Below are 27,917 nucleotides of genomic sequence, written 5' to 3'. Positions count from 1 at the left end.
TATTTGGAACTGGTGCAAATGTGGCAGGCATAGTGTGTCCAGTTCTGGTGCCCACAATTCAAGACGGATGTTGATAAATTGGAGAGGGTTCAGAGAAAAGCCAGGAGAATGATTAAAGGATTAGAAAACATACTTTACAGTGATGGACTCAAGGAGGTCAATCTGTTTAAATGAACAAAGAGAGGGTTAAGGGACAACTTGATGACAGTCTATTCATACCTACATGGGGAACAAACATTTAATAATGGCCTCTTCAGTCTAGCAGAGAAAGGTAGAACACAAGCCAATGGCTGGAAGTTGAAGCTAGACAGACTCTGACTGGCGATAAGGCATCGCTTTTTGAAAGTGAGGGTAATTAACCAAGGGTCTTGATGGGTTCTCCACTGACAATTTTAAAATCAAGATTGGATGTTTTTCTCAAGGATATATTGTAGGAGTTATTTGGGGGAAGTTCTCTGGCTTATGCGACACAGGAGGTCAGACGAGATGATCACAGTGATCCCTTCTGGCCTTAGCATCTGTGAATCTATGAATCCTGTCTGCTCTCAGGAGGGTGTGAGGGACTGGATGACTCCTGAGCCTTTCACTAACAAAGAATATAGGAAAGCAGGAATAATAAAAGGGAGGGATGTCACTGGAGTTAGGAAATGAGCATAAAATGAGTTGTGAATGAGAGAGGACAAGATAAGGATGGGAAGGGAATGCTGAGCTAGTTTGTTAAGAAATTGCTATTAAAGGAACAACTGTCTCCTTCCCAGTTTCGGTAGCAACCCCAACTGTTTAAAAATCCTGAGTCAGGCCCCAAATTGAAAAGAACCCAACTTTTTCTCTTTTTTTATTTGACATCTGGTTTCTGAGCCTTTAGGTTACACTTAGGTCAGATTTTCAAGGTTTTCTCTGCAACCACAAGGCTGCTAGAAACTTACCTCCCCCCTGTTTAAATGAAAGGCAAGAGTCTCATTTCATCAAAATCCCACCAGGGATTAGGGCTTTAAGAAACGCATCAAATATTGCATAAGTTGGCAAAACTGCTATTTATTTCCTTTGATACCTGCTATTCTCATCTTTTCTTCTGTCAAAAACTTTCCTCTCATCTTTATCACAATAACTTTCCCCAGTTTTCTGATCCTCAGTAGACATCTTCCCTCCTGCTCTGTGTCTTTCTATAACAACCCCCTCACCACCCCCCTTAAGAACACTTTTTTCCTTTCCCTCCCTCAATAACCCAAATTTCCAGTTTTGCTTTCTGCATTTACAGGTTCCTTTATTGCTCTCCCTTATTTTCTCATGCTTCAGGCCCTAGAACACTCCTCCTTTACCCACCCTTTCCTGTCTCCACAATTCCATTATTAGCCTACTGCTTATGTCCGTCTTCCCTATTTGCTCAACCTACCCCTTATTCATTCTTTCTTTTCATAGATGCTGGATTCTTCAGTCTCCTGTTAAATAGTAATATTGAATGTCATGCTCTGACAACGACACAGCAGAGATGTGCTTTGGTAAATGTCATGTTGTCAAATACAGGTGGCCCTTGTAACCGACTCTTACATGTTAATTACATGCCTCATGTCCTGCATAACCAGTTATATAACATCCTCTGTGCATTATAACGGAATGGGATAAAGTCTCCCTGAAATTTGGAAATGAGTGGTAGTGGTAGTATCCCATGCTATCTGTGTTTTCTGAAGGTTAAAATAATTCCAAGTCAGATCTGAACAGGAACATCCAGTCCTTGCTAACTCTTCCTTTTTCCCCTTCCACCTTTTAATTTGTCTCTCTGCGTCAAACAGTGGACTCTTCCTGCGGCGGCTCACTTTCCAGCTCACACATGTTCACTGCATCCTGCTGAGCTGATGGAAACTCTGAGTCCCAACCCAAATTGCAGCAGCATGACCCTGCTTGACATAGTGATGCGCTGTGTTGTCAACATCTAGTTTTTCTCTTCATAGCTCTGTTAAGCCAAGATCACAGGTCAGATTGCAAAGCTTTCCCTGATTCATCCTCCTTGGCAGACATTGCTGCACAGGAAAGGTTTCCCAGAGCAGCACTGGACTTCTTTAGTGACACAACAAATAGAAGAAACTTTGCTGGGGGATTTTAACCAATTTAAAAATAGTGCAGAACCTTGCGCAGATGGGTTTTAGATGCTAAAAGCTAATGAAAGGCAAGCTTCTGCCGCCCTTCCTTATATTAAGCAGCACCTAACTAAGAGTAGCCCAAAAGAAACTAATGGAATTAATTGAAAGCAAGGTACTACTCATTATTAGTAAGGGCAACAGAATCTAGCCTAAAACAATTCCTTTAAACTCTGCAAAGGGGGGGATACAATCAGCCAGGCAGAAATCCTCAGAAAACTGAGGAACCCACCAGAAACTGCTTTAGATTTTAATCCTTTATACCCTGGAAGAATTGTCCCCTAACCACTCCCCATTCCTTTCCCCTTCATGTCCTCACATATTTTTTTCTTTCTTTCATAGTCAAGGTTGAGGCTCTTGCAGGGAGAATCCTCCCTGTCTGTTAATACCTGAAAACTGATTAGAATGATGATTTCACCAGAAGTACTTCTAGTCCCTAGCACTCTGTAAAGCTAGCATGTGGGATGCACGTGAATGTGTTTGTGTGTAGGAAAGTGAACCCCGCTAGAGAAAGCTGCCTCTTTTACTTTTCCAGAGTGCAAGGAGTTAATCCAGTGCCCTGTCCAGACATTTCCCAGGCAGGGAGCTAACAGGTTTGTTCTTTCATTGAGGAGAATAATGCAAATAAGCTCTTTGAGGCAAGGGCTGTCATTTGCTGCATGTCTGTACTAGGCACTGCACAGTCTTTGCTTGTTAAATTGAAATAATTCCCAAAGTCCAAGACAAAGCTTTGAAGGTACAAGGCATATATCCCTCTCCTCTCTGCCAGCGTTGGATGTTGGGGAGAGAGAGATGAAAACCTTCTCATGGCAACTCCTCATTGCTGTTGCTGTAGGGCATGATGCAGAATAACAGCATGGACCAGTTCCTGGATAGACCAGATGGCTGTGACACATCAGACAGGTGAAGCCCCCTGACTTATTCAGTGCTAATGACACTGAAAGTATTACCTTCCCCCTACTCTACATCCTCCGAAGGTGTTGCTGGTGGGGGGTGAGAGGAATTGTATGGTAGAGAGGAGCCATGGTTGTCAGTGAAGATGCAACAAAGGAGTCTAAACTTTGGAAGCTGTCAGGACAGATGTGCGAAAGTTGCTGCTTTCCTGTGATGCCTCCTGCCTCCATGTTCACACTGCCCCTTTCTATTACTGACATGTTGCTTGCTCACTAGCAGTAGGGCAAGAACTGCAGCCTGTGCAAGAAACCTGGTCTTGCAGCTTGGCTTCTCACCTCACATCACAGCAGATTAATGGCCAAGAACAAACTTCCCTGTTCCCTAAACTCCAGTCAGCGCACCATCACCAGTGCTTTCCACCGTCTGACAGGAGGTGAGCACTTTATGTGACCCATCTTCTCACCCCCGCACAGACACCGAGCAAACAAAGGAGAACGTAAAATGCTCTGTAGAGCTAGAGACTGCCCAAAGTGTGTGTGTTGGGGGGTGGAGGGGGATAGGGTTCCGGTTTTATACAGTGGGGCAGATGCTGATGCTCAGATTTTAATTGAACAGTTAATTTGATATTAAAGTTTAACAAGCCAGTTTGTTTTGCTTTGTCTCTTGTTCGAGGTAAGGAACATTAAATTGCGTGAGTGGTTGTATTCCTTGCTGCAAATGGCTTCATTCCCTCACAAAATCCATTGCCTCCTAAACGAGGCTGGATTCTCCCACACAATGTAGGCCTGATTTCATACAATGCCCCTTACAAACACTGCAGAGGAGGTCATGCTCTTGCCACCCTGCACGGGAACATGAAAATGACATCCCTGGGATCAAGGTACCTTCCTCCTCCTGCACTGGCAGATTGCATATATGCCTAGGGCCAGGCCCTTCCTGGAGCAGTGTGTGCTACTCCTAAGAAATGATTCACTCCGCCTAGGCGAGTGGAGGAGCCAGGATGTTTAGGCAGGGGTGTATACTTATCACAATCTGGGGGATAACCAGTAGGCAGTGCAATAAGTATCCTGCTAAGCCTCGCTCTCTAGGTTGAATGGTCTGATAATAGTATAGTCATGCAGTCAGTGCTGAGAGATGATTAAGAAGCACAGTGGTGGACAGTTTGTGTCAGAGCTGTCTCCCCGAGTGCACTGTTTATAGATGTCAGTTCACTTGTTTTTCTTTTTAAAACAATGTCTTAGCAGTCAGAACTCCGGCTAATTCACTACCAGTTGAATGTGGATCTTGGAGCCTTCATGGAAGCCAAACTCGCCTGGCATATGAGCCACAAACCCAGTAGATATGGTGGTTCCAGACACCAACTGTCCCCAGGCTGCCACTAAAAGAAAAGGAGGACTTGTGGCACCTTAGAGACTAACACATTTACTTGAGCATAAGCTTTTGTGAGCTACAGCTCCCTTCATCGGATGCATACAGTGTGAGCTGTAGCTCATGAAAGCTTATGCTCAAACAAATTTGTTAGTCTCTAAGGTGCCACAAGCCCTCTTTTTCTTTTTGTGGATACAGACTAACGCGGCTGCTACTCTGAAACAGGCTGCCACTGTTCTCTTTGTCCCTCCTCAGGCTGCTGACTGGCTTTCTGCTTGCCTGTGCAGCATGCCCCTTTTGGCCCCAAACACTCCATTATTTCCACTTTCTGCTCAGCCTGTCTCCTGCCTCCTTTAATCCCTGGCTGGAACAGGAACAAATGGAAACACTGAACAGGTGACTGCACTTGGATGGCGTGCTGTGGAACAGCTGATGTGCAGAGGGTTATGCACAGCAACATGACTACTGTTCCGGGAGCAGAGTGTAGTGCCGGGACTATGCTAGGAGCACGGCAGAGCCCTCCCGTCAGTCACCCAGCCATGATGCGAAGTCTGGCACTGCTTTGGCTTTGTAATCTCTATAATAGTCTTTTAGCAGAGGGGTGAAGCTTGGCTGGGTCAGTTTAGGGCCTTTTCCCATCTTTACCTTAAACTGGCTTTAAAACAGGGAAACAGTCCTGAAAAGGTTAACAAGGGAGTCCCAACAAAACACAATGGGTACAAGGTAGTGACAATGAAAGCATTTTCAGGTGGTACATTGATCTGTGTAAACAAAGAAATAAACAAACAAACAGACCAAGTTTAAATTCTGCACCCACTATAAGCTTTATGTTTTTAATTGGGAAATTGATTTTAAATCGAAGTCTCTTTAAAGAAAGGATCAATTTCTTTTCTTTTTTTTTAAAGTAAAAGCCTCTCTGACATGCTTTACTAAGCAAAAGGAGTGGGGAGAAAATAATTTTAAGTTCTGCTGCAATCTTGTTGTGAATAATATGAATTTGGCTTGTTCTGCCTCCATCCCTGCTTATGTCCACAACACCTGCTAAGTGAGTGAAGTTGCAATGGCAAGACCGTGACTGCCAATTCACCACCACCAGAGTGGAGGAAAATGCTGTGGTTCTGGTCTGAGGGTTTGTGGGAACCTTGTCGTCATTTTCCATTCATTTGGGGTCCCATCTCTGGGGTTGCTTTGAGTTAAATTACAGCCTCCGTCACTAAGAAGTCAATGGCAGCGGGTCTGCACACTCGGTGCTCATTGTAGGAATGGGGCCCCGAGTCATAACATGGCGTCTGCACATGCTTTGACTCCTTCCTCCATGTATTGGGCCAGCTGTGGTCTCCACTCCTCTCACTTTTAAAAACAGAATACAATGTTATTTGAACTGAAGTGAAGATAGAGAGTGGATTTCAGTGTCCCTGATATAATTCATTTCCCACATTGGATACTGTTAAACTATTCCTGTATGGGATGACTTTTAACCCTGGCTCAGATACTGCAGAAGAGTAAATATGCTGCCTTGAGAATTCAAAATGCCATCCATTTTCAAAAACCATTTTTTTTTTTTGAGGGAAGGTTACTCCCAAACCTCCCTTGCAGGGTTTTTCTCCTCTTTCCTGTCTGCAAATGACTCACTTGGAACACTGACATCCAAAGACTATAATTTGCTGATTCTGTGAGGGTAAGGGCCATTCCAGACAGTAAGATAGAAAACACCGGGGCATCTGCTCTGTTCCCAGTGCTGCTTGGGAAGAACATGAGGTGTCCTAATTACAGAAGCTCAGTGCTTGGGGAGAACCTTCTAAAGAGATTATGACATTCTCCTGGAGAGGGCATCGGGTTTTGTGGTTAAAAAGCAGTGGGCCAGCCTGATGGGAGGACAGAGCTGGTCAAATCCAGGGATGGGTTTTGATTTTGTTGTTTAAAGTCAACATATTGCTGCAAAAGCATGTCAGACTGACATCACTGGAGACAAACGCTCTCTTTCCAATGACTAGTATGGCTAGTGTCAGTACAAGCTTAACAGCAGGGATGAGAAAGTACTGTAGTCTCCATGCCTGTTCGCTATTCCTTTATTTCAAAGCACTGTAGTACTGGCTGAAAGCAGTATAGTAGCCCCACTGTAATTTGCAGTGTTTTAAATCATTATTACTGTAGCATTTTCTTTATAAGTGTTCACCTTCCTACTGAGACTACAAACAAGACGTCTGTTAGACTGAATGCTTTGGTGATGGCATCACTTGCTCCTCCCAGGACTGGTCCAAGATCACTGAATAATTCACACAAGCCCTGAAGAGTTGTCAGAGTAATGGCTTTCAGTCTGGTGACTCTGGGTGTGTTCTAAGCAGTGACCTAGAGAGGAAAGGATCCGTGTCCCATCACCAGGCTTCTGAGCCATTCAGTTCCTCAAATGGGTATTGTTGCTGGACCAGTGGGCCTGATCTGGGCAAAGCTTTTCCTCTGCAATACTGGGTGCAGACAAGGGCTCAGCAAGATGGTGGCACAGTACCCACTTTTTGGACTCCCTCAGTTGATCAAGTATTGCACAGGTCAAACCACATCAGAACTATTTCTGTTTCCAGAAACAATGCCAAACAACAGCCTGCAAAAGGCTGGAAGACACCCTGCCTGCCAAGAAGGAGCATTTCAAACTAGTGAGAGGCTATTCAGTCACCCTCAAGCTGCGAAGACGACATATCAGCTGCATAAAATTAATTTATTTAGTTAAGGGAGGTGTTAATTAAGAGATCTCATTTATTGTGTCTTTGCAGACAGCTCTCAGGGGCCTTTGAATTGTCAGCTCTGGAGACAGCAAAAGCTAATGGTGTCAGAAGTTAATAATAGGATGATTCATGTTTAGGAATAAAGTAGAAGAAGAGGCTGTATAAAAGGTTGGAAGAAAATGAATAAGACATGGGTAGCAATCACTGTGGAGCTGCTCAAATACACCTTACAGAAAGTAGAGTGTGTTAAGAGACTGTTTTGTGTTGTCATTAAGGGGAATTATAGTGCCAGTTATAGGCTCCAGACTGACAACCCTGCAGTGTGCAGATAGCTCCCATTAATTTAATTTGTGATTAATGCCAATCCTGCGTGGGAAGATTCAAGCTCATGGAGTCTGGTGTCCTCCACTAAACTCTTACCTGGAGAAAGCATCTCAAAATAGGAGACTAGTTCAGTCTCTAGGGGCTACTTGGTCTCTGGGCTCTCTGATGAAACTGCCAGCAAAGATGCGGGTGGAGATGTGGAGAGTTATTCACTAGGAAGTAGGCTGAGCCTGCCAATCTATTTCACACAAGCCAAGGAAGAGGAGGATGTTTCTCATTCCGCCCCCCAAAAAATCCATGAAAGAAGCACAGAGAAGTCCTCTTAATGAAATACTTCAATCAGGCTAAGGCAGCAGGCTGGTGTCACCCTCCCTGGAGGCCCTGTGGGGCTTGAAATAGTGGATTTTGCAAGGAATCACTGACTGTGTGCATTGTTTTTATTGTTTACTGCTGTTTTTTATTATAGTAATTATTGCTTTTATGTATTTTATGGGAAAAGCTGAATGGCAAATAAAATCCAGAGACACGTGGATCTGCATTGCCGATACTTTGCAAAGCTTGTCAGCACACTAACTGAAGCTGCACAGCTGAGACCTGGATTGTCCAGTTGGATAATCTGTTTGTATCATAGATTAATGCGAGCCTTCAGTCATTATTCATTATTTTTTGTTCTCCTCAATGTACAGAACCAAGAGGACATATGAGCCCTGCTTTCAAGGTGCTTACAGTACACAAACTCTCAATATTAAGGTGAAGACCTTTCAACTTCATTTAATGGCTCCAGTTTTGCTGTAAGATCTGCATGAAACTAACTGCTGCCCTGGTGTCCCTGCCCAATGATACAGTGATGTGTCTTGTGTAACTCTCCGGAACTGAATCTTCAAGCACAGTCTCTACTGCAGTTGTTCCAAACTCCTGGACTATGGAGAAGAACTGCCTAGGCCTTTATGCACTGTCTGAGCACTGGTAACTGGGGGGCATGATGCAAAAAGCAAGAAAAGGGGTAATGCTACAGGGCTACACTGTGCCTTTGGCCCTAGCCTGGAGCAAGGAGTGATGTCCAAATACATTGTTCCTCAGAAACACCCCCTGAGACATGGTTCCCTCCCTGCTTTCCCCTTGCTCTCAAGGATAGTAATTTGCTGCAGGCCTCCAGCAGCAACAACCTACAACATCCTCTCCCACACAGAAACCTGGGCTCAGCTGTGCTGGTTAGCGTGTGGAGGGGCAGAGCCAAAGCCCCACAAGTTCCTTATCCCTCCCTGCCCAGCTGCACGGGGGAGGAGGAAAGGGAGGCATATGTGAAGGGACGGTGCCTACCTTCTCCTGTGTGCCTGGACAAAAGGGCTGGGTAGCCCATGCTGAGGTGTAAATGAGGTTCTTATGGCCCCTTGCGCTCCTGCATAGCCAGGTAATGCAAGCCGATGCAGCCCTTAGGGAATGCTGGTGGGGGTTTGCTCACCAGAGGCCTTGCTACACCTTAAGGAAAGGTGTCACTTGCCCATCCTGCAGTGCTGCCCTCTTGTGCTGCCCAGGCCTTCAAGTCAACTGACATGACCCCGCCTAGCATCCTTCCCCGCTGACTCTTGGGGAATGCTGGCTGCAGGAATACGGCCACCTCCTGCATGGGAGAACTAGATGGGGAAGGAGCTTCTTTTGCCCCTTTCTGTCCCTCAGCACATTCCTGCTGGAACAGTCCTAAGCACTGGATTGGACACAAGAGACTGGGCTCTATCCTGGCTCTGCCACTGGTTTGTTGGGTGACCCTGGGCAAGTCACGTCCCTGCCTGAGCCTCATTTTCCCCATCTGTAAAATGGGGATAATTTCTACTAGCCTCCTTTGAAAAGCACTTTGAGATCAATGGCTGAAAAGCACTATGTAACAGCTTGGCACTCTTATTTTACATTAATTTGGCCCCATAGCATTCCCCTGCTCCCCAAGGAAAGGGATTTGTCAGCAGGATCGTTTCTGAGTTGTTTCTTCTCCCCTCCACAGCATCACCACAAGTTTCTGCTTTTAACAGTTATTTTTGGTAAAGGAAAATAAATAGAAGTTTAGTTTTTAAAATGTGCTGCTTTCACTGCTATCGCAGAGGCCAGCGCATCCCTGGCAAGATTGGGTTTCAGAAAGCAAAGCTGCCTCCCCACTGTCTCTGCGCATGACAGCTGAGTTCCACCTTCACGCTTGAGAAACTCTAAACCGCACAGTGAAAAGCAGGGGGAAATGTGAAACCATCCCAATAACTTTAAAACCAGAGGAAGCGGCAGCGCTCCAGGAGGCTGTGAGAACAGGCCTGAGGAATCCCGGGAGAATGCTGCAATCTGGCTGGTTGAACAGTGTTACCCATTACTGTCGCTGTTTGGTGCCCAGGAAGAAGGGTACATTCAGCATAGTCAAATCTCTGGCAAGCTGTGTATCTGCCGTCACTTGGTCACTCCATGGGATGACGGAAGATAGCACCAAGGTTGCTGTAAGTTTGGCAGGAGAAGGTGGTTTGGGACTCGAAAGATGGTGTGTTTCCTGTCGTTTTGCTTTTTGTTTTACAGTGGTAGGTAAAGTGTGATTTAAAGAGAGAGAAGAAATTTGTTGAAGAGCCCCTGCAGGGCTTTAGTCCAATAAGGTCATTGGGAGTCCCCTCCATGCTCTGAAGTCCCTGCACGGCATGCTGAACCTTACTCCAAAGGCTGATGCTCAGAATTTCTCTTTGCTAATGTTGGGCAGGAAGAAGAATATGTCTTCGGCTTGCCTTAGCTTTGATCACACCTCTAGCTTCACTTTCATTTTCACTTATTCCTCTCCTGGTGCGGTTTCAGCGAAGAGGGGTTTACAGCAGAGAAGACAGGGAAAGTGGAGGGAAATAGAAAACCTACCTTATTCCATCCATGCCCTCTTCATTCCCCCCCAACAACACACACACACACTCTGACAATTTGGGAAATTTGTCTACAAACTTATGAATTGTGTTTGAGATCATGAGTTCTCTGTGTGTATATATATTGATCAGACTGCAAACTCCATGTTGAATGTGGGGCTTGTCTGCCTCCTCTGTTTTTACCTCCATGGTGGACTGGAGTTCCAAGTGGCAGTGAAACGGGGCTAACAGTGGACAATCATTAAAGCTTGATGGTCCTTTGTTCACACAGAAGTACCCTTGGACAAAGATTTAACTACCACCCAGAAGAACCAGGGTGCCCAGGTGAGCTGGTAACTAAGGAACAGCTCACTGGTGTGTGTGTGTGTGTGTGTGTGTAGGAAGGATTTTGATCACCTGACAAAGCTAATGAGGGGGTCATCTGACAAAGGATCCTGGAGGTTATAAAAGGGAGGTTATTTCCCTGGCCATTTTGGAGAGAGGGAGGAGAGACCAGAAGCAGAAAGCTGACTCCTGAAGTCAGCTGAGACTCCATGTTCCAGAGGAGAAGAAGAAGCCATGTGCAGGAGGGCAGGAGGAGAGGAAGGATTCTGGACTCTCTGAAAGACTGACCTGAGCCCAAAGAGCACTTGAGTGGTGAGGAAACTGAGGTAGTGAAATGCATGTAGGTGTTTTATTATTTTGTCTGGCTCTGTATATCTTTTGTGCTAGCTAAAGTAATTGCTTTAGAATTCCTTGTGCAAAGCCTTTTTGTTATGTGCTTCAACTGTCAGGTGCCCAGGGAGAGGTAAAGCAGTGCTTACGGGCACAGAGCTCTGGGAAAGGGTAGGTGTAAGCTATTGGGGATTCTGAGGGAGCCAGCACTAGTCTTGTGGCCTACTCAGTTGGACTGTGGGATCTCCGCTCTCAGAACGGAGCGCTACACAGAGGAACTGCATCCTGAGAGCGTGCTTAGAAGCCCAAAGACAGAGGCAGTGCCTGGGCTCTGCTCCGTCTCAGGAAGCCTAAAAGCCCTCAGGCCAAGTGTGTGGGGCCCAAACACAGCAGCCTGGTGCATGTCCAGCAGGGAGAGCTTTTCTAGGGCTGTTACACACACACTCTATCTACCCCCGTTGAAATCAATGAATAAACCCAGATTGACTTGAATGGGAATCGGATGGGAATCTTAGTGAACAAATCAATGCCCATATGTCTAATTATAGATTTGCTAAAATGTTAGTCTAGTGTGGTCTAGCCCAAAACCTCATTTCTGAGCTAATTTTAAGAAAGTCCCTAATTTTGAGAAAGTCCAGCTCTAGATCTGAACTTCTTAGTTCAGAACACATCTATATTTACAATAGAGAATATCAGATATGGCTGTTGACTAAACTAGTTAGTTTATGGAATATCTAAAATAGTCAACTGAGTTGTATAGGAATCAATTTAACACATATAGAATTTCAGGGGACTTCACCCAACATTTAAAATTACAAGGAAAGGGGAGGGATATTTGTACATGAATGAAGACCAGGATTTGTACACACAAACGTAATTTGCATGTGCCAGGTCTGGCCAATCACCACATGCAGTTGTGTTTTATGTGTGCAGAATGTAGGCTCACAAATTATGCCAATGGTTTTAGAGATTACCATTGAAAATGTTCCTGTCTGTGTTAAACTGAATGTTATTTTAAAACAAGAAAATTGGTCAGTACACTTTTTTCTCGGGGAGTTCATGGAGGATTGTAACCTCTACGGCCACCCTTAGTGTCCTGTATTGCAGTCAGAAAGCTGCTGGCAAAGGTTGAGCAGAGATGAGTCATTTTTGGAGTACAACAATACAGACAAAGTTTTCAGGGGCCAAGGGATGAACAGGTGATACCTGAAACTGCCCCCTAATGTGTGCAATGAACAGTAGAGGGAGGGGCTTAAATGGGTGAAGTATTAATTCTGTTAACATTTGTTTTTTGCATTAAGGTCATAAACAGGAGGCAAGCCCTAAGTTCATTTGGAAGAGGGAAACTGGGGACTAAAATGACAGGTGGTACATAGTATGAGGGACAGTTCAGAGGGTCTGAGTACTGCTCTTCATACACCGGAAGGGGTTGCTGTTGAGCAAAGAATAGGAACAATGGGAAAATGAATGAGGCAAGATCATTTGGGATACATTTTCACTATGGTGTTGGATCCTGTAAAGCTGAGGACTTCTGCATATTTCCATATTTATATATGAAAATCTCACAAAGTGGCTTAAAGGCAACTGAAATAAAAACAGGGCTGTCAGAGCTGGAAAAGTACCAGCAAATTTCTAAAAGCCCATTTAATACAAATGTATGGATTTGAGCAGGCAGAGGAATTTTGTGTGCAAAATGCTCACCAAACCCACATTTGGAACCAATTAGATCTGGCTGCTACTGAAATTGGGCGGTGCATTGGGCTAACATGAGTTTGCAGGCTTGGGGTCCTTCAAACCTGGCTTAGATCACAAGTGCAATGAATTTGGGGCCTCAGCTTAGATCCTTATGATGCTTTGCATCCATTATAAAAACACTACGCTGTTAGCAGATTCTACTTGGAAAAGACATCATATTGGTGTAGCAGGAAACACTATATGATAGGAATGAGTTGCACTGGCAGAGCTGCATGTGGGCCCAGTCCTGGAACAGAAGAGGGTGGTGCTGCCAGCTGGGACTGATCTAGGGGTTGGAGGGAATCTTCTACAGCGCCTGCCCACATTGGTTCTCATCAGTGCTACCTATTGTGAGCATAACCACACCATGAGCCAATTTCATAATGTTACTGCTAAAAGTATGTGCTATGACTATCAAGATATCAGTATAATGTCTCTGTAACTGTAAGCACTGGGGGCCAGCTCCTCCACCCTGGCACAAAGCCCAGAGGAACTTGCTTTGCACAGAATTCTCCATGGGGCTGAGCTACAGTAGTGGCTCATGTCCTCCCTTTCTGTAATTGTGTACTCACTGCCCATGCTTTTGCCCTTCCCTGCACCACTCTCAGTCTCTCCACATTGCTATGAAGGGAGCCACAGCAGAACATTGCTCCACATATTGTAGGGGAGTAGAGTCCCCCGAGGGGGCATCTTGGCAGCCTACCTCACTGTCGATACAGCAGATCCCCCATAGCTCTGCAGCATGTAGGGACCTCCCTGCCCTTAGAAAGGGTGACTTCACTGAGAGGGAGATCCAAGCTTAAGATCTGGATTGAATGGCTTGGCAGCTGCAACTAAGTAAGCTCGTACACACACAGAGTAACTCTTGATATGTTTCTGTTGTATTCATGGAATAACAGGGAAACCTGCTGCAGCTAATTTAATACCTGTGAATTCCTACAGCTGGTAATGTGAGACCATGTGGCAGAGAAGGTAAAGTGTGCGGATTATACTGCGAAGAGAGTGAATTCACAATGTACTAAGGTTGCATTTTTATCAACATTTCTATTTACTGTTCTCCGATCCATCTCTAGTAGCTGTGCCCTTTCATATCCAATTTTTGGTTATCAGTCAAAATAGCATTCTAGAATCACTGGTCTGGATCCTCCTTTCAGGCCTCTGTTTTTTTTTGTGGGTCTGTTCCTGTGGATTAATTTGAAGAGTTACTACAACGGGCTATACTCACGTTTGATGCTAGGTCAAAGGCCTATTACACAGGCCTGGAGCAGTACTGCAGGCTCCAAAGTTGTTATTTCCCGGACAATCCCTGCCTACCACCTTCCTGCTCTTGACTCTTTTTATTCCTTGCTCCCTTTGCTCTTCACCACTATAGTACCTGCCTCTTTGTATCTTTCTCCCACTCTGATCTTTGTACTTATTACCATTCAGCCTCCTGTGTCGGAGACCTGGCCCTGGCTCTGCCATGCTTCAACCCACTTCTCATTCAGCTCCCTCCTGAAAATGCAGGCCTTACAAAAGGCCTCGCCATCACCATGCAGAAGGTTTGTCTAATGAGTAGGGCACTAGAAACTTGGTGTAAATTCCTGCCTCTGGCACAGTCTTCCAGTGTGATTTTGGGGAAGTCAATTAATCTGCTGTGTGCCTCTGTTCCCCAACTGTACAATGTGGATAATACTTCCCTACCTCATGGAGGTTTTGTGTGGATAAAATCCATTAATGCTTGTGCTCAGACGCTATGGGGATGAAGGCCATATAAGTAACTAGATGGACAGAGACTTGCTAACCAGCTGAAACTCCTATAAAATAAAAAATCCATCCGTAACCCAAGGCACTGCAGGCAAGCAAAGCCCTCAGTATTTAACTACACTGCCTCCCATTACAGATCCTTGCTCACCTTCACCTGTATGTTGGCTTTTTAGGCCCTGATCCTCCATAGGGTTCTGCATAGTGTATGGGCCCTGCCTGCATGGTTCTCAGTGCAAGATCGGGGCCTAGATTTTATAGGCCTGGGATCTCGGAATGACTCTCAACCTTCATGTGTATATCAAGGAAAGAAGCTGTGGAGAATGTTAGGGTGTGTGTGTTGCATTAATATTATTATAAGTACAAGGTATGTGAGAGGTAAAATATGTAGGTGGCAGTTAGATAGTAGTTTGTATCCTAAGGCCTCTGAGGGCCCTTTGGGCATCTACGGGCCACCCTGGAATGTTGGTTTGAAAGTCAGTTGTGGGACGGAGTGTGGAGCCTTCCCAGATGGAGCTGGTTCGGTCCGGGCTTGCTGAAGTTGCCAAGAAAAGTCTCCCCAACCCAGATTCCAGAGACTGGTCCATCAGGGATGGTGGAGGACTGGGTTGTTGAGAGGGTAGCAGAGGGACCAGATTGGGAGAACATCAGACTCCGTGGCTTATGAAAAGGAAGCCTGAACTGGGGTATGAAATGAGACTTTATGGGCCTTGAAAAGGAAAGTGGAAGCATATCAGACGGTTGGTTCTGAAGTTAATGCATAGGTGTTAATGGCAAATAATAAATGACAAGCTTGTTAACTAAGTCTGGAGTAGAGCTGTGATGAATGGGGATTTCTGTAGCAGCTTTGGAAGAACATTACCCTCTACAGGCAGAAATGAGGTCACCAGGACACAGAAACCTGGCAGGAGAAATAAAGGGGGCAAAAGGGACTTAAATAATAACTGTAAAGAGTAAAGGATTTTCACCCCGCTATATGACGTTGACTGGTGTCAAATGACTGAGGACAGGAAATAATGTCAGAAGTAAACTGAATCTTTGGGGGAACAGGAGCAAATAAAGCCACCTGAGTCATACGCTCCAGAAGGACATCTGGCAGTGACTAGAAGGAAATGGTTGTGGTTGTTTGCAGCACTTCCAGATTTCCTGGAAGCCAATGGTACTGTAGGAAAATCAAAGAGGGTGAAATCTTTCTAATTGCAGGTCCACAGGCACCGCAGACTTACAATTCATGCCAGTTGGAATGGGGAGGACAGTGCACAGTGCTAGAGAAATTCATTACATTTCAAGAATATTGTGATCAACACTACAATGAACCTTAGGGAGGCAAATTTTCTTTACGAGAAACAAGCTGCCAGTTCAGACTACTGACCATTATCTCATAGACCTATGTGGCTAAGTCATGTGGATGTGGACAGTTAGACTAATTAGAGAGCCAATTATTTGTGGTATAATTGATAATCAATGCAGAGTAAGGTTACTACAAGAAATGGACTTGACTTTCAAAAAGAAAACTGGATGTTTGCCAGGCTAATGAAAACTGCTTCTCAAATGAACTTTAGCAAGGAGTGAAATAACTGAAGTGTATCTTAGCACTGAGAATATTACAACATACCAATGTGTTGTTATGATCACCATTTCAGAGACTGTGCCATTCCCAGCGAAGTTATCACCAGCCCTGCGGGTCAACCCTACTGGAGAAACAGAAGATGTCTAAACAAAACCAAGGACATTGGCCGTCTGTTTCTTGAGGTTATTCAGAATGTTACTACTGGTGCACATGGGCTGACACAGACCACTGATGATGAACTATACCAAGAGAAGAAAATACAGACTTCAGGTGGCAGATCCTCCTCAGCACCGGAACGTGCAACTGCAGAAGGAACAATTTTGATAACAAGAAATGGCCATAGGCTCAGGAAGCCACTGGTGATGTTCAGAGATAGTTGTTACTGACAGATGTGTAATACAAAGCAAAACAATCCACTCCTCTGTTAAGGGAATACAAGTCACCTAACCGGATAGTCACCCGAGATGTCTTGGAGTGCTGTATTAATTTGCTATATTAGTTACATTTTATTTCAAGAGATTGTTAGAAAATAATGGGAGGGTGGGAGATGTGGGGGTAGAAGTGAGAGAAATGCCAAATATGTTTGTTTTATTTTCTTGTTGATGCTTCATTTTCCTCCACATTCTCTAACCAACTCTAATTATTTATTTGATTTAAAAGAAACAAAGGGAACATGTAACAGCGGCCACTGGGTAGTGGTGCAGATATGGGATGGGATTTAACCAGGGGCTACAGAAGGGAAGTACAGCTTCCCATCCTGTGCTCAAAGGAGAGGGGAGCAACATATCCTGTCCCTGAGCTGGGAGAGCAATGCTCCTCCCCAGCTGGTACAGTGCGAGCTCCCCCTTCTGTTTCAATTTACTTTAACTGCTGGGTATAACCCTTTGAAATGCTGACCCACGTCATGTGATTGAGACACAGTCTCTTCCCAGCACTCCTCTGTGTCATTCCTTCACCACAGTCATGTAAGCATCTACAGCCTGCTAGGTTCTTCGCAGACAGGTATAAAAACAAGAGGCCTGATTCTCCTCTAAATTGGGGTAGCTCCACTGTCTTCTGTCACAACCCTGGGTTTTCTGTGACCAGGTATCCATTGCCTGCTGCCACTACCAAGCTTCTCACTTGGAAATTTTACCTCAGAATACTTCTCCCTTTGCTCCCTTGTTACAAAGACTCTGTCCCCATGCGCAGGGGTCCCCCGGTAGTGATGTCTGTCAGTGTTACAGAAAATGGCAGCAAAGAGGCATTATCTTTCCACCCTAGGTTCTTATTTCTGCTGCAGCACTTCTACTTTGTGCCAACCCAGAGAGCTAGGAACTGAACTCAACTCAGATCCTTTGCATGGCAACTCACCGTACTGGACCAAACTACTGGGGCAGCCCAGCTTATGGTACCGTAGTTGTTGCCTCTAAGTACCAAGGACCATTTGAGCAGCAATAGTCAGAAACCTAACATATGGCAAAAATAAAATCTTCTCTGGTTTGTGTGGTGCTTGGAAAGCAGCATCTAGAGAGCTGCTTGGGGTGAAATGGAGTTTCTGTCTGTACCACTTCTGAATTGTAGATAATTTTATTAAATTGTATCATGAAATGACCATGTCATGGAAAGCCTATATGTACGTGGATCCCCCATGAGCTAGCAGGGTCGTGTCATGTCTCTGCCAGGCCAGAGACAACAGTGAGTGATCAGCACTCAGCAATGGATCAGCCAGATCCTCCATTCAAAGAAAAACACCTTGGGACAATGGGTTTGCTCTAGCTGGGAGAAGATACTTCCTCCTCTCATCTGAAGGGAGGGGGAGTTTGAGAGTAGTGGAAAGTTACCAGGAGCAGAACAAAAGAATCAGTTGACCCAGCAGTATCTATAAAGGGACTCACCGAAGGGAGCGGGGACAGTCATTTTGTACCAGATTAAGATGAGGGAGGTTGCTGCAGGGGCAGGGTAGTAAGGGGGTGGAGACCCGTGCTGACTTGCCTGCATGATTGACTGAGGGAACACAGATAATCCCCAAGGTCAAGTTAGTGAGGGACATTGCATTTAGTGTATTTTATTATTTTGTGTGGTCTGTGCTCTGCGCCTGCAGGGGCTAGACAGCTGCACTGAGGGTTCCAACACTTTGAGAGGGTGCTGGATAGAAGTCTGCACTCCGAACACCACAGGGACACCACAATTGAGAGCAGTGAACCTAAGAACGGCCACACTGGGTCAGACCAAAGGTCCATCTAGCCCAGTATCCTGTCTTCTGACAGTGGCTGGACTCCATTCAAGATCCTAGAGCTTGAAACAACCTGAGAATCCAGAGTGCAGGGGCTTGGATTCCCCTTCCAGCAGTCCTAGCGGGTGGCAAGGAAGGGGTGCTCCCTAGGATCAGTGACATTGATAAATACTGTGCAGCATTTTCCTCTTAACTGACGTGTTTGAATCTGTCTCCATTTGACAAATCAGGCTACTTATTATAAGTGATAATGTATAAATATTGCAGGCATTCATTTTACATCTGGATACCCAGAAAGTAAAAGCTGTCAGAATCGCCCCCTATATAGCAATTACTGTCCATGGGCCTTTTCCTTTCTCCTCCATCAACTGAAAAGGATATCAAGGGCAAGATGGAGTATAGGGAGATTTCCCTCTGCCTTAGGTTGAAAGATTTTTCCATATGAAAGGCATTTTTAGACTAATGCAGCACTGGCCCAGGCAGTAGCACAGAGGAGCAGGGCTAATTTCTCTTACTTAGACAACATCTCCAGTAGCTAGCCTGGATACTACGCTACTTTTCCCATTCACATTGCAAAAGTCTGTCTTTTGTCGTTAGCTTTTTCTTTCTCTTTAGAAAAATGGGTGAGTTAGGGTCTTATTCCCCAAACTTGCATCTTGTGTAGTCACTTACATCTGGGTAAAGGGAGTGGAGAGAGGATGTAAAGCACTACCCATTCCTAGTGATTGCATTTTACACCCACTTTGCACTCTAATTCAGATGAATACACAAGGCGCAAAGCAATGGAGAGCTAGGGCTCTCAGTGCTTATAAAAGCAAGGGGCTCATAGAATCAGCTAACGCCAGATAGAGTGCAAGGCAGACATTGTGCAGCCTTGTCAAGGCATCTCAGTCTTGAGCTGCAGCACCCTGTTTCATTTGGGCTATCCCACCTCTATCCTTCACATATCTACCATGACTTGGGTCACTCTGTGCTCTTCTGGTCCAGAGACTTCTCCACAGAGCTGCCTATACACCTGCAGGACCCACTGCTATTCCACTCCTAGATTCCTAACTTTGCCAGTATGCCTTAGTCCTAACTCTTGCTATTGTGGGTCTCCTGGGCAGTCATGTCCAGTTGTGCAGTATTATGTTTTTCTACTATGCACAAATAGTCATTAGAGAGTAGGTCAAGCCCATCACACTCATTTTAATTACAACTAGATACTATAGTGGGGGGAGGAGATATGCGATTAGAAAGACAGATAAGCTTTTCCTTTTCAGGCTTCTCAGAAGGCAAATAGAGACAAGGTCTGACTGCTCTTTATTTTTGCCCAGGGGTTGGAGAAGTTCCAAAAAGCATCTTAGCGATCACTGTGACACTATACATTGTAAGAAAAGAAGCCCTTCAGTGGTATTTGTGTGTGGCGAGAGTGAGTGTTCATGGCCCTGCTGCTGACTGGCTGCTATGAAGACATATTTTCCAATACAGGTATTAAGTGCTTTTTTTAAAGTTAATTCTGGGATAGTCATTTTATTACAAAAGATTTCTTCAGCTCAGGCGTGTCCAGACCATCTGGTTGGAGTTTGCTATGGCACAGCCCTCAATCCGTGGTAACAGGCACAATGCCATTCTAGGCGACTGACTATAAGACAGAAGATGCAGGTTAGTACAGCAGTGGGGAAGACAGAACACATTCAATGGAAAGGGCTTTTTCTGGCAATCAACATATTTACTAATAACAATAACTCCTTTTTTTAAAAACAACCTTCTGTCCATATACTGTATGTTGTTCTGATTTGCGGCCTCAGCCCACCAGTGATGTTTTGTGGAAGGCCTGAAAAATAGATCACAGAAGTAAGCCATACATAGAGAACCAGTAGGTGTCACCACTAGCACTATGCAAAACTTGGGGGATTTACCCCTTAGAGGCTTGCATGGCTGTTTCCTTTAATTCTCATTCCTTGAGTTTTGCTTTGAATTTCAAGCCCTAAACTCTCACTGCTGTGAATTTTACATTATTTTGATGTAAAACCATAAATTTGGCTCCCATTTTACTTAAAACTGAGACAACTTGCACTCAAAAGTTGGGCCAGGGCCGCTAAAAAAATGTGTGAATGTTTCAGTGACCTTTTATGGAACTCTTTTGAGAAAGCCCTCTATAATTTAACAGTGATATATTTTCTATGGAATGTTTAGATCGACCTATAGAATTCTATAATTGGGGCATGTATTTTGTATTAAATTCTATAGGATGGCATATTTAAAAAACCCTCTCTATTAAACAGAATTATTTCTTAGACTAATTTCTCTAGATCCCACTTTAATTTCTATAGAAGCCTATTGGTTGATTTCCTGTAACATTCTGCAGGTCTTTTTCCTAGGGCTGTTTGTGGATAGATAAGACTGTCTCAGAGCTTCTGGTTGTTCATAGAATGGTGCTATATGAGGCAGACTTAGGGTTGTTTGGGTTACATTACCTGCATGAATGGTTTGTGGGTTTCTGCAAAGTGAAACCCTAATCTGCAATTTCAAGGCTTTCTAACATTTTTGTTTTCTGAGAAAACAACAAAATCCTGTGTTGTCTTAAAGTCTTTTTAAATTAAGAAAGTGACAGATTCTTTCATTTTTAACTTCAGACTAACAAAGATTTTCCCTTAGGCTTATGAATTTCTGAGACGCAGGAGCCCCTAAAGACCACTGCAAGTTGCTCAGGCATGGACTCCTTCTTTCCTAGACATCCTTCAACCTCCACATGTTGCTTCTTCCCTCCTATTTCTCATACCAAACCCTTTGTGACTTTCTCTCTTTTACTCTTCCCAGACAATTCCCACTGGACAGATGTGCATCCTGGTCATCCGTTTCCTCCAGTGCAGCTGTCTGCATCTGTGCTCTGCACATTTTGCAACGCATCCAAGGCCATGCACTCTTGACAAAGTGTGCATCAGATTGATGAATGAAAAAGCTGGTCAGAAATCCCCACTCCAAGCCCCAAGGCAAAAACTGGGAGTTTGGGGTCCAAAACTTGTCAATGGAAGCTCAACATTTTCCATAGGAAGTAGACATGTTTTATGAGAAAAATCACTGTGTCAAAACCCAATTTTCCATAGGACATCAACTTAGACAAAAGATTTTTGACCAGTCCTAATGCATGTTCTATCAAACTATGAAACTGCTGTGTTTGTGTATGTGTTCAATACACACGTGTTTACACATCAAAATATACAAGAGTTTTGTATTCTCATAGTAACATCTTCAAAAGCTCCACAGTCCCTATAATGCAGCCCTCAAAACCTATCAAAGGGATTTGTACTCATTGGTCACACCTGCAGGAGTGAAAATTGATGTTTCTGTGGCCTAGTCTACAGTGGAGTTGTTGCACTAGCGCAGTCCCCTCACAGAGACATACTTCATTAGTGTAAACAGGAGTGCATTCAACTGGGGTAAGCCATATGGCCTCTAATTAGTTTGCATGCATGCAGCCCCATCTCCACTAGGGATTTGCACTGGTTTAGCTGCATTGGGCGCTAAAATCCCTAGGGTAGACAAGTCCTAAATTAATCTGTTTTGGGAATGTGATGAGGCAAGGAAGTTTTTTGCAAATCTATGAAAAGTGAAGGATGGAAGCTTTTAAGTGAAGCTCCTGTGAGCTGTGTGACTTTCTAGAAAAATCCGACCTTGGGATGGATGAGCTGTGCTTGGATCAGTCTGTTTCTGGTAAAGCTGTGGGTGGCAGGGCTATCTGAAAACTGGGTGTAGAATGAGAAGCTAGCTACTAGCACCCCTTTGTATTATTTACTTCACAAGGATGGTGTGAGAATGTTAGATGAAAGATGCTGTACAAGTGTGGACTAGTCTCATTGTTAATAGTTATTAGTAAAATCTGTAAAGAAAGAACTGACTGAAAAGTACTACAGCGGTCACTACATCTACTGCAGTTAAGGTTGCACAGTAGTTCCAATTATAAATCAGACGTTCACATTACAACAGGATTTACCTTTTGGGGATGAAACTTTCCATTCTTTGTCTCTGGAGGTCTGTTTTTGTTTTGATAGTTTGAACAGTCTTTTGGGACTGTTGTTGAGTTTGGTGACGGAGAGACTGGAAACCATCCTTTTCCTGGTTTAAAAACACTCTTACCACAATTTTTTGATCCGGGGCAGAATGCCTGACATCTGAAACTTGGCAAGGACACACTGTCATTCTCAGTGAAAGGAGTGCATTGTGCTGAGAAATTTTAAAATAAAGACACTATTGGCTACTGGGGGAAAAAAGCATGAGCTTGATCTAAGATTCACTGTTTGTTTCCCCATTTTCTTATGTTAGACTTGACCTTGAGACCACACACATATTCCCTCCAGACACACTAATGGATTAACTCCTGCTTGCAAGACCGCTACTCTGGTGATCAGGAAAACTTGAAATGCAGCACAGAACAGAATGTTTTCCTTTCGCAATGTTTCAGCCTCCTGAAGTTTCAGGATAAATTTCATACCTACTTCAAGGTCATCTCAGGGACATAATTCCTCTAGTGTGGTTGCCTAAGTGAGGGGGGGGGGGGGATTTTCTGGATTGTTCCAGGGCAATGTGTGTCTAAGACAGGGTGTGAAGGAGGGAAAGAAATATGGGGGTCAGGGGGTCAGAAAACAGGAATGTGCCGAAGTAGTAAGGACACTGAACCAAGCCTGTTCTGTGCTTAAGTAAGGGAGATAAAGTCTTCAGAAGGCAATGTGTGTCCTGCAGGTCTGGGGGTGAAAAGCAATCTGCTATTGTGCAGGAAGCTATCAAATTCCTGCTCTGCTTCATTTGGAGCAGAGACTTGAACCAATGTCTCCCACATCCCATATAACTGCCCAAACCACCAGGCTATTTTGGGATGGGTGGGTCTCTTTTTTTCATTTAAAAAAAAAATCCCTACCAGTCACCCTAAGCGCCATCAACACTTATATTCTGCTAGGCTGCCTCTGGAGGTGCCAGTGCTGGAGAAGAACGAAATCAGGTGCTAGTATTCTGTTGGATCTGCGCTGTTGTAGCTGCAGGAGGAGAAGAGAAAAATTAATTGAAAGTGTCAGTGTCTATACTTCATCAGTTAAAAATTGCCTATAACCACCCAGCTGTGTCTTTAGCATCAGCAGGAAGATGTTTGTACCAGGAGGGAGCATTTAAGGGAGTACCGAGCACATAGTCTGGGGTTTTTTCCCTCATGGCAAGTAATTTTCCAGTGGACAAATGGATAAGAATATTCTTGATATACACATGGGCTAACTAAGGTCTATCTTTGCCTCTATTTTTCCCGGATGTTTTTCTCAACAGGTGGATGATTGGGATAACTTGACTTAATGACACTTTTTCAGCACTGATTTCAGTGGTGACAGTTACAAACGGTTTCAGGATAAGAAACAGGTGTTTCAGCATGGTCTGTCGGGCAGAAGATGAACAATGCCCTCCCCAATGTCATTGTTCATGATGTATTCAGTGATTGCTACTTTCTGATGAAGATTATGTTCAACTTTTTAGGTAGCATTCTATTTAGTATGCATATTTTGGGTGAGCTGTTGGAGTGGAAAGTCTTTAATTTTTTTAATGCAAACACAAATCTCACAGGCTCTCATCAAGGGATTAGAATGGCTGCAGTTCTTTCATACGTATGTAGGAGTCACTTGATGGTCCCTTTGTGGAAAACCATATGTGCTAAAATTACGACAGAGAGCAAAGCAACAGAGTGAAAGTGAAAGGCCTGAGCGCGACCATTGCCATGCAGTGAAGAAGTCATGCATGGTCTAAACAAGTAAGCCGGTTGTGCTGTGCTGTGCTGGTTTTGAATGCTGTGTTGTTAGTAGGAAACATGCCATAGGGAGTACAGCCACGTTTTCAGGGTCTGCTGACAGTTTCTCTGCTTGTCCAGGAATATATGGGGAGGGAAAGTTGGTTTTGGATGCCAGACCCAGCGGCAGCACTTGAAATTCTTCCAGATGAGATGTAAGTGTCCTAATCACTTCCGGCCTTTATCCCATGACGTGAGAGTAGTGTTGCCAGACCATGGGTCAAGTTAAACTCCAACTTCAATATTTAGATTCTGTGCACCTACAACTCATCCTGTCATTTTAATTGGATGGTATTGTATTATTTTCACTTCCCTCTGAACAATGATATACATAATACTGATCCCATCTACATTTTAGAAATGGATAACATGAAATAGGTAGGGCTTAAGTCTCATGCTGAGCAGAGCTTGGCTGCAGCTAGAACCTGAAAGGCAGGGGCAAACTATGGTTTATCTTTGCGACATCTATTCTTGGGTTGAACAGGGGCTGATTTGGGCCACTCCAGGAGCCACTGGAGCATCCAGGAATTGCTGGAACACAGCTATGCCTTGTTTTCCCTGGCCATGCTCCCTGTGCTGCGGGAGTTGGTGCAGATGGAGTAGAGTTGCTACACTGGCTTTTTTCATGCAGGGATACCCACTGGGGAATGTCTCCAGCATAAAGGTATTTACTAGCTATATGATCTCTTTGTATTGGCTTAGCCAGAATAAAGGGACCATAGCAAACACCAGATTTAAGTTCATATTCTGATAACACTTTAGGATCCTTCAGGATGAAAGGTCCTGTATATTATTATAAACTGCTCTCATTCAAACTGCATATTCTCAACACACACTCGGCATGCAAAGTCCATACACAAGAGCCAATAAGTACACCTAGAGAAACACACATACGCACACAAGCTAACATAAATTCACAAGCAAATAAATTGTGCACACACAAAGTATGTATGCAGAACTCCGCACATACCACACACATCATTCACAATTACACCTGTGTATTTAACCCATTGGTCAGTGTGTTACACATCTCCCTTTGTGCCTGAGCCACATGGGATGTGAGCAGTGATGAGCTGCCAAAATCTGAAGAACCGGTTCCTTCAGTCGCTCCGGGTCTTCAGCGGTACTTCAGCGGCAGGTCCTTCACTCGCTTCGGGTCTTCGGCTGCACTGAGGGACCCATCGCCGAAGTGCCGCCGAAGACCCGGAGCGCCACCGGGTGAGTAAAAAGGGATTCTCAAAGGGAGCCTCCTCAGGCTGGCCAAACAGGATGGTCCTGCGGGCCAGATGTGGCCCGCGGGCTGGAGTTTGCCCAACCCTTTAACAACCGGTTCTAAACCGACTTCTAAATTTAACAACCGGTTCATGCGAACCGGTGCGAACCGGCTCCAGCTCACCACTGGATGTGAGTCTGTTACAGTCCCAGCTGCAGGGTCTGGCTCTTTAGCTCAAGCTCGGCAGATCCTTGGTATTCAGGCCAAGATGGTGGCCCAGACATGTATATAGTGGCACCTGCGGTGCATATTATGCTCTTCACCCACAGATTTACACAAATGCATAACTTCATATGCTACATACACACACAGGCTGCTGTGAGATTATTAAACACTTTGTGTGCAGATACTCACATGCACACACAAAATGGAACCCAACCAAACCAAATGGAATCCAACCAAAGGGAAGGCAGAAGTAACCTAGTTGGCCATTACACAGATGAGCAGGAGGAGGCTGTAATAAGCCTTTCATCCCCCTATTGGAGCACACAAAGGGCCACACTTGCAAGCTGTTAATTTGGGTCAGTGGGAGAGGGATGGCAGCGTAGCGACTTCTCCTTCTATACTTCCTGGGGGACCCAATATCCCAAAAGACTGGGAAGAAGTGAGGCAATGTTTCTATCCCCCCTCTCCCTTGCACAAGCTGGCTGAGTTGGTTGTCAACAGACGGGAGCCAATGGCACGCCATGAAGGGATGTAGCAAATGGCTCACTACCTTTGCACAGCAGGAGCTACAGAATGCCTCCTCATGCTTCCCAGGGGCCATGCAGCTCTGCACTGCCCCCAATATAGGGCTCTGAGCCCTTAGAGCTTCATGAACAATGAGAAAAAGAAGATTAATTGGTGAAAAATAATGTATTTTGTTCACACCTAAGGCTGTCTGGCCTCCAAAGTGTTCATTTCTCCAGCGACAAGGAGCTCTGTGTTAATAGCTATTTGTCACCCATTGTGGTGCTTAAACGGGCTGAACAGAGCAGTATTCAGCTAATACGTCCGTGCCACAGGCAGATTTTCCCATTCTTTTTTTTAAAAGCCTTCTCTCCTGTGGTGACGGTTCACAGCAATTATTAGAACTGAAACAATTAAGACATTAAACATCCTCATTCTGGGACAGCCTAAAACAAAACTTTCATGGGAAGACAGAGAGAGACAGGAAAATATACTAACCTTTTAAAATCTCCCATCCCTCCCAGGCTGCGTAAAACTGGAAGCAATAGTTGCCATTATAATATTTAAATGAGAGTTAATTACCATAAACCATTTGGAGTTTAATGTCTCCTTCTGTACAGTATATAAATCAAGGCTGGAATGGCTCTGTGAGTATGCTTTGGTCTTCTGATACTGTGGATATAAGGGATGATTTTAAGTGCTGGGTTTTAGCAATATGAGCCCAGTGTTAATGGATATCATGTGGTTAAATCCTCATAGACTTTGTTACACAGTGAAGATTCCTCCCACCCCCATCGCATTCAGAGATTCATAGCAGTACAGCAGCAAGGCCAGGTTGCACTCAGACTCCTGTTCATGCCCAAACACCTGGAGATGCCCCCCAAATGTAATCTGGATTGAACACTGAAATGGCTCAGTGGATCAACCTTATATATCATACCCCCAAGGTGGCCCACCACAAACCAAATAGGTCTTTACAAAAAATTAAGGAAAGAAGCAAATGATCATGCAAGAGTATTTGGTTTTGACTCTCAGAATACAGGCAACCAGACAAAGCTCCTAAATGACTAGTGCTAAGTCACTTAGGCATGTCTGAATATCCCACCATGTGTATGCAAGTGTCTTCCTCAAAGAACCCAAATGCTACAGTTTTCTTGTGTATCCTCAGGGGGCTTATGACTCCTCCCTGGGCCATTTTCTTCCCCCTCCTGCGAGGGCCCACTTTGCCTTGCAAAGTGGTGTGATTATAAATGCATCAGACTCTGCCAGGATCACACATGCAGCCTTCATTTAGCCCTCCAAGCTCAATTACATCCACTGATGTCTTGGGGGTAATTAAGTAATATGAGAACCTCATCTTTTCCCCCCACCCCCAAGGCTGTTCAAAGCATAAGCCTGTGTGCTCACCAAGTGGAGCCCACTCCTCTGAGTCTCTGAATCTTCCCTAATGCACCTCACCGTGAATGAGGGCTAATTACATTTCTGAAAGATGTCATTAGCAGCATATTTGTGCTGGATTTCAGAAAGCTGGCACAAAGCAGGAAGCGCTCCCTTAGTAGGTGTCTTGCTGCTTTAACATCTTCGGTGCCGCAAGTGGGGAATACTTCGGGGGGAGGGCCAAACCACTAGACTGGACATTAGACTGAAGAGGAGCTCAGTCTGGAAAGAGGACACTGGGATGTCCTGGGCATTGTAATTAGTCTTTTCTCAAATATTTTGCATCTTTCATCTGCTGGTTTATGTATGATAATTAATTAAGCCTCTCAGTGTCTCTGTGAGATAGGTAATGATTAATCCAGCAGCGATGGGCAAATCAAAGTACAGAGATGTTAAATAACTTGCCCAAGATCACAGCAGATCAGTGGCAAATCCAGAAATAGAAGAACCAAAGAATTACAACACCCAATCCCATTCTCTACTCATTGGACAACACTCTTTCCCT

The 27,917-nt window shown here is 44.5% G+C and overlaps 1 long non-coding RNA gene across 1 annotated transcript in view; it reads left to right on the top strand.

Moving 5' to 3' along the window:
* Positions 1-22,101, top strand: part of LOC122466496 — a 72,959-nt gene extending 50,858 nt beyond the window's left edge. The window contains exons 2-4 of the long non-coding RNA XR_006292071.1: positions 16,089-16,374; positions 19,547-19,700; positions 21,033-22,101. This is a non-coding gene — a long non-coding RNA (uncharacterized LOC122466496). The remainder of the gene's footprint in view (positions 1-16,088; positions 16,375-19,546; positions 19,701-21,032) is intronic.
* Positions 22,102-27,917: the final 5,816 nt, after the last annotated feature.

This window comes from Chelonia mydas, chromosome 7 (assembly GCF_015237465.2).
Source record: "Chelonia mydas isolate rCheMyd1 chromosome 7, rCheMyd1.pri.v2, whole genome shotgun sequence".
NCBI classification, from domain to species: Eukaryota; Metazoa; Chordata; order Testudines; family Cheloniidae; genus Chelonia; species Chelonia mydas.
This window is presented reverse-complemented; position numbering and strand designations above follow the sequence as displayed.